Source organism: Limulus polyphemus, unplaced genomic scaffold (genome assembly GCF_000517525.1).
Source record: "Limulus polyphemus unplaced genomic scaffold, Limulus_polyphemus-2.1.2 Scaffold7716, whole genome shotgun sequence".
Lineage (NCBI taxonomy): Eukaryota > Metazoa > Arthropoda > Merostomata > Xiphosura > Limulidae > Limulus > Limulus polyphemus.
Window position 1 is genome coordinate 3777 of NW_013673326.1, and position 7719 is coordinate 11495.

Consider the following 7719-nt stretch of genomic DNA (forward strand, 5'->3'; position numbering starts at 1 on the left):
AAGTGACTGGCTTCTCATATAAAATATAAGTTTCAAAACTAGGGATATATAACAGAAATTTATTCTGCATGTTTGAAAGATTACTGGAAATATAAATATCAAAATGGTTTACAAATTATGTAAGTACACTTAGTAGGCTATACTTCATTAGTTACAGGTGTACAGTTGTGATATGTGAGATGTTATATTGTGACTTTATTTTAGGCCTGTGTAAGGCAGTAATTAATTCTTTATGTTATTGTCATTAAGTGGGTAATGAGTCACAAAACAAGTAATCAAAACATTACAGAGGTGGGGGTGCCAAAAGTGTCTTTGACCCCGGGTGCTGAGAACCCTTGCTACGCCACTGATTTATAAAGACGCCAGATGGCAAAGATAATATTTGTTAAACGACTTTAAGCATTGCAGTAAACAAATTGACTACTTTACATTAATGGCAGTTTGAATGAAGGACGGCTATTATTAACATGCGTAGACTGTGCCCTATCATACCATATTGACATTTTCAGCTGCTAATGTTAGTAAGGTATTCAGGTAATATTTTGTACTTTCTTTTTAATTTATTGTTTTTATGAATAATCGAAACTGACAATATTTTCGTACAACCGACTCCTTCAAAACCAATCCAGCACTCTGGGCTGTTGTCAGATGGTGATGAAATTTTCACTTGAAATTACTTTATGTGAATAGGTACGTGATGATAAGGATCACCGCATGTTGTAATCAGTCCATAGAATACGCTGAAATCAGCAGTTGAAACTTACGCTTTATTTAGCAATATTGGTTTGTGCGATATTCTACCATCCAAGACACAGGTAAAATGTGCTTATGAATGAAAGAATATTGGATTTATCGAGCGAGTCCAGTGGATTCTCAGGAAAGTTTGCGTTGTTATGTTATGTAGTTACGATACGTGTCTGGTGAATATATGAATTATTTACTGGTGTTGTATATATATTTTTTCTGTTCTGTTGGTTTTGTTTATGTATTTCTGTTTGCTTTATAATGCTTGTATTTCAGCTATTCCTTTTCTTCTAGTTTTGTATATTTATGAGTTTATGTTATAAACACAAAACGTCGTGCTTTTGTTTTCATTCCTTGGTTTGTTTGTTTGTAGTTAAGCACAAAGCTACACAAAGGGCTATCTGTGCTCTGCCTGCCACGGGTATCGAAACCCGGTTTCTAGCGTTGTAAGTCCGCAGACATACCGCTGTGCCACTGGGGGGGGGGGGTATTCCTTGGTTTTCTTACTGTTCTTGAGAGGTTCTTTGTAAAGTGTTTCTAAGGAAGACCCCTGATGGCTTAGCAGTAAGCTTGGGGCGTGTAACGCTAAACATCTGGGTTCGATACTCGCAGGCAGTCCATTGTGTAGCTTTGCGCTTAACGAAAAAAAAAACTTTCTTCAAAAAGTCTAAATTATAGAACATACAGAAGTCTAGAAATTATTTGTTTTGTTTTATTAAATTACGCGCAGAGCTACTCGAGGGCTATCTGCGCTAGCAGTCCCTAAATCAGAAGTCTAGAAATTATTTGCTTTGTTTTATTAAATTGCGCGCATGGCTACTCGAGAACTATCTACGCTAACCGTCCCTAAATCTTTTCGATTTTAGTCAACAGTTTGCAATTTTTTGTTTTGATACGATAAACGTATTAGAACAATACTTAAAAATAAAATACCTTTGTTAAATGTTAAAGGTGTTTCAAACAGTAGTTGAATTACCTCAACGTAAAAGCTGTAAACGTTGGTGTTCCTAGTTGTGTCATCTAACAACAAAAGACTGAGTAAAAAAAAAAAACAACAAAAAATAGAAATACCGTAAAAACGTCAAGACAGATCTGTATTCAAATCAAGGACGATACCATTTAGTTAATTTGTGAAAAATAGATTACGTGGTTTTAAAATTTGCCAGTTCGCTGATGTATCACGGTTTCGGTTCAAACGGTATAAAACAACTTTAACAACGGTTTTCTGTTTTATGAACTGTTAATAATTTATCTGAAGCAACACGTCAGTTACTTAATGCAACTCATTAACTTCTACGAGTTCATTATTTATAGTAATGAAAATTAGTTTTAAATAATCGTCTATTCATCTAATTTTTTATTTTTTCAGGGTCCATGAAACTCGTGATAACTTTCGAAACATCTCTGTCAAATGAAACGATCCTACCCATGCAGTGATCATGTTACTACATTCGTATGTCAGTACAGAACAGTTCGTCAGTTTAAACAAATACGTTACGTATCTTGCTGGCATTCTGGTGCGTTATACATCATTTTATACTTTCAATCGTACATTCTTAGAATAATTCAAATATACAATAACAGCCACTTTTTGCAGTAGGCAAACTTTGATTTTAATTATTAGAACGTTTAAACTCATAGCAATGGACCCTCTGGAAAGGTTCTCTCATGTTTTCAAATGTTTTCGCAATCATCCGAAGAGATCCAGACATCAACAAAAGAAAAATAAATAAAGTACTACCGATAAGTCATCAAAGCCAACGCTAAATCAATATCCAGGAACCCCTTTATTCACCTTATTTTATTGAAAAGCTACTTTAACGCCACCTACAAATTTGCCCTTTGTATCACGAATCTGTAACGTTCTCAGAAGTCCAAGAGTATTTTTGAATATAACTTTTACCTGATGACTACCCAATACTACGAGTCAAAACGTCGTAATAATTAAAATCACAACGTTTCTACTGTAAAAACTACTATTGTTATACTTTGTAAATAATGATTTCGTTCAGTAGGTTCCTCAATAAACATTAATTTCTTAGAATAACTTCTACAATACAGAGAAAAGGGGGTCAAGCAAACTGATGCGGGCGTCACTCATGTTTCCTTCTTGTCAGTCTGAAGACACATAGAAGCTTCTAGCATCCAATTGGTTTGTGTGTTAAAAAGACGGATTTATTTTAAATAAATCCGAACAATCTATTACCAACACTAATTATAATTTCTTCCTTACTAAGTTGACTTCCTCAGTTTAATACTGAATATTTATAATGATATTTGTATTATTACTGGATTTATTATTTTGGTTTTATTGCTATATGATTTCTATTTTTTCGTATAAAATACACAGTAAATATATCAATACACATGCCTTGTTTAAATAACTAACGATTAATTGCTTTCAAATTTAAGATAATTTGAAATTATTATGAAACATTTTAATTTCAATACTTAATGGTGATTTTTAAATGTTTTCCATGGTAATTTTACGATCTATTGAACTTTAAGGTCTTGTCACTTACAGATGACTGACGAATTTACACATTAGTTCAAGCCCTAACTCTTACAATAGGTTATTGTGTGAGGTTTTTAGTTTGTAAAATCTAACAAAATAAATCTAGTTCTAATCTATTGCACTATAAGAGTAATAGTTGAAAAACGTAGTATATTACACTATAAGAGTAATAGTAAAAACATAGTATATTGCACTATAAGAGTAATAGTTGAAAAACATAGTATGTTGCACTATAAGAGTAATAGTTGAAAAACATAGTATATTGCACTATAAGAGTAACAGTTGAAAAACATAGTATGTTGCACTATAAGAGTAATAGTTGAAAAACATAGTATATTTCTATAAAACGTTTTGTTTCAGTGGTTTCTTGACAATCGGGGCAGAACGACAGGAATAGTGTCTGCCACTTCTGTCTTAATGAATAATACACAGTTGTATGTTATTAAAACCAAACAACTCGAATATACATCAGATAGGTGAGTAAAGAAAGAAACCTTTACATTCAGATTCGACTGTTCATATTTTTATTTTCAAATGTTCTGGTAGTGAAGAGAATTTATTGTTGTTGTTTGCTGGATTTCGCACAAAGCTAAATGAGAGTTATTTGCGCCAGCCGTAAATAATTTTGGGGTGATAGATTAGAGAGAAAGCAGCTAGTCAACACCAACCACCGCCAACTCATAGGTTACTTTAATCAAATTGTGGGATTTCACAGTCACTCTTATAATGCACTCAAGAGTGGCCAAGACCCCAAACTGCGGAGTGCGATGTTTTTATTTTTCCCGCGCGAATCACGGAACCCCAGTTTCACCAGGCACGCTAACTATTGGACCTCACTCTGCTCAGGTCATTAGAAGGCATTCCCATACTTATGGGAAAACCTAAGAACAATGAATTGAAATGGAAACACTTGCTATCTTGTTTTCACATTTTATTCCTTTGAATATCTTCCATAGTAACTTGCTTGTGTTTGAACTCGTGATTTTGTGTTTGAACTTATGATTTTGTGTTTGAATAATCTGGTTTATGTTTGAAATTACTTTTTTTGTACAACTTTTTATTGGGTTTTTAGATGAATGAAGTGAATGGTATAAAACTTTTAAAGATTTGTATATTTTGATTTGCATATTTTGTTCAAATTCTGGATAACGTCATAAAAATTTTGTGAAACCTAAACACAAACATATTAGCATTACCTACCAGTATTATCGTTATCCTTCAGGTTCGTTTCTATTCTAGCTTCGACTATTTACAAAGTGGGTAACTAAGTGATGTTTCAATACGGTATAATCATTAGAGATTCTAGTTTTCTGATGTACTTATGTAATTAAATGTTACTAATCAGTTTGCTGGAACGAGTGTCTGTATTAAGGTGTACACACACACGTATTAAGGTGTATACACACACACACACACGTATTATAGCGTGTATATATATATACACACGTATTATAGCGTATATATACATATATACACACACGTATTAAGGTGTATACACACACACACACGTATTATAGCGTGTATATATATATACACACACGTATTATAGCGTATATATATATATACACACTCATGTATTAAGGTGAATACACACACGTATTATAGCGTATGTATATATATGCATACACATGTATTAAGGTGTATACACACACACATATATATAGAATTATTTTTCTTCTGTTTTAATTAATTAGTTGGTTTATTTTGGATTAAAGGTTCTAAATAGTTTATTTTGGATTAAAAGTTCTGAATAGTTTATTTTCCTGGATTCAGTAATATTTGTATTTTTCGACTTCTTTTGTTACTCGGTAGTCTTAGCTAGGATCCAAACTTTTTATATCCGTTTTATTTATTTATTTTTTAGGATACTTTCATCATTGAGAGATCTTGACTCGGGTTTTCTTAGTCTTTCTGCTGATGGCTAGAGTACGCAATTGTTTTATAGTTATCAGACTCCTCTGTTGTTAACCACCTTTTGACAATCCTGATGTGCAACAGCTCTTAGTTCGTGTAACGCCTCACACAGACTATCAGTGATGAGGTAGAGTTCATCTTTTATTGCATAAGTCTCATTGTATTTGATATTAAAGTATTGTTTTCGTAAAATAGTGAATAATATATATGCTCGCGGGATGACAAGATGCGGAAACGAAAGTAGAAAGGATGGTGTTCTGTGATGGACACATTAAATCTGGTTGTTCCATACACACCTAACCTTACACTAACCAAATATCAATGTGGTTACTTACACAACTTTGGTTTAAAATTATGAAACGTTTATACCAATTTGAACCATAATAATAAAGATAATTTACATTTTACTTTGCCAATAATTCTTTTCAGATTCTTTTATAATTAACGTCGTAAAAATTGTGCGATACTATAATTTTCACAAGATTTTTGAGAAAAGATCCAAATATACAGTGCTAAAGCGTTGAGTGAAGTGACCTTACAAAGAAAATAGAAAAAAAGATAGACATTTGATTAAACTAAATTATATTCATTGTTACCCACATAAAATGTACAAAGATGATGAATTATCAATTAATTTGATGTTTTCATCAACTCAAAGGTAAAGCCAAACAGTTTTAACATAAATTTGTTTCGTTAAAGAAACACAAAGAAGAATTAATTTTTGGGTTTATATACATTACAATTTTACGAATATTTTGGATCATACTAAAATATTTCAGTTTACCAACTAATTGTTGAAAGTATCAAATAAGTCCTGAAGAATTATCTTCTAAGCCTGTTGCCCCCCAGTGGCACAGCGGTATGTCTGCGAACTTACAACGCTAGAAACCGGGTTTCGATACCCGTGGTGGGTAGAGCACAGATAGCCCTTGTGTAGCTTTGTGCATAATTACAAACAAACAAACAAAATAAACCTGTCATATGTTCAGAGTTCCAAAATTGTATAACAAAATTAACGGAAAATTATATATAACGCCACATTTTGGAGTTTAATTATAAACTTTTAAAAGTATTATCCTGCATCTATAAATAGCGTCTGTGAGAGTCTTTTTGTCTCTCACTGACCAGCCTAATTGACGAGTTCTAGTATAACGCGAAGAATCTCTTCGGCAATGGCTTGTGGGAGGAAAAAGATAGATAAAAAAAGTTACTTTTACATGCCTCTGCTTTCGGGCCCGAAATTATTATTATTTTTTTTTGTTATTAAGCACAAAGCTACACAAAGGGCTATCTGTGCTCTGCCAACCACGGGTATCAAAACCCGATTTCTAGCGGTATAAGTCCGCAGACATACCACTGTGCCACTGGAGGGCGTCCGAAATGAACAGATTAAGAGGAATACGGTTAAAAACATTTGAAATTATCGTGACTTTTGTTACAAATTTTAGACCTATTAGACAGTATAGTTGATTTATGCACGAGCGAATATTTACATACCATAATAGTTAATGATAAAATTAGGTGATTCATTAAATTATTTGAATTTGGAGATAATATATTAATTATTTATTTATTTTTAATAGTTCTACTCAGTGTCGGATTTAATTATGTTATTCGTACACATAACCACAGTAATATAAACATTTCTGTCAGACTGTATTTATTCTTCTGCTTATAATCATACTTTTAAATCTTCTTTACGTTTGTGTTTAGACCATTATCTTATATATTTTTTACTCATATGTTTCATCAATTATTTTCCTAGAAATTGGGTTTCAAAATTCGGGGACGTTTAGGGTTAATCAATAATATCATCTTATTCTAATTGAAAAACCAAGAAGATTTAGTTTAAATTTCATAAGAAGCATAGTTTAAGCCCTGATAAACGTTGTATTTCCACGTTGTATTTTGGGTTTCAAAATTCGGGGACGTTGAGGATTAATCAATAATATCATCTTATTCTAATTTAAAAACCAAGAAGATTTAGTTTAAATTTCATAAGAAGCATAGTTTAAGTCTGATAAACGTTGTATTTCCACGGTGATACCTCAATTAATATATATGCGATGCAATTATTTTTTGGGGTATGGATTTAAAACAAAACTCATCTAAGGTGCGATATTACTATTATGTTACGAGCTCTTTCCCTTAGATTCTAAAATTAACGTAACTGATACATGCATATTACTTTGTTTACTTTATACTCGCCATTGGTTTTTAGGTTCTTATTAGTTTGTTTAATATATACTTTCCATTGTTTTTCAGGTTCTTAGTAGTTTGTTTAATATATACTCCCCATTGTTTTTCAGGTTCTTAGTAGTTTGTTTGATATATACTCCCCATTGTTTTTCAGGTTCTTATTGTTTTGTTTACTACATAATCGCCGTTGGCTTTAGGCTCTTATTAGTTCGTTTAATATATAATTACCATTGTTTTCAGGTTCTTAGTAGTTTGTTTAATATATACTCCCCATTGTTTTTCAGGTTCTTAGTAGTTTGTTTAATATATACTCCCCATTGTTTTTCAGGTTCTTAGTAGTTTGTTTA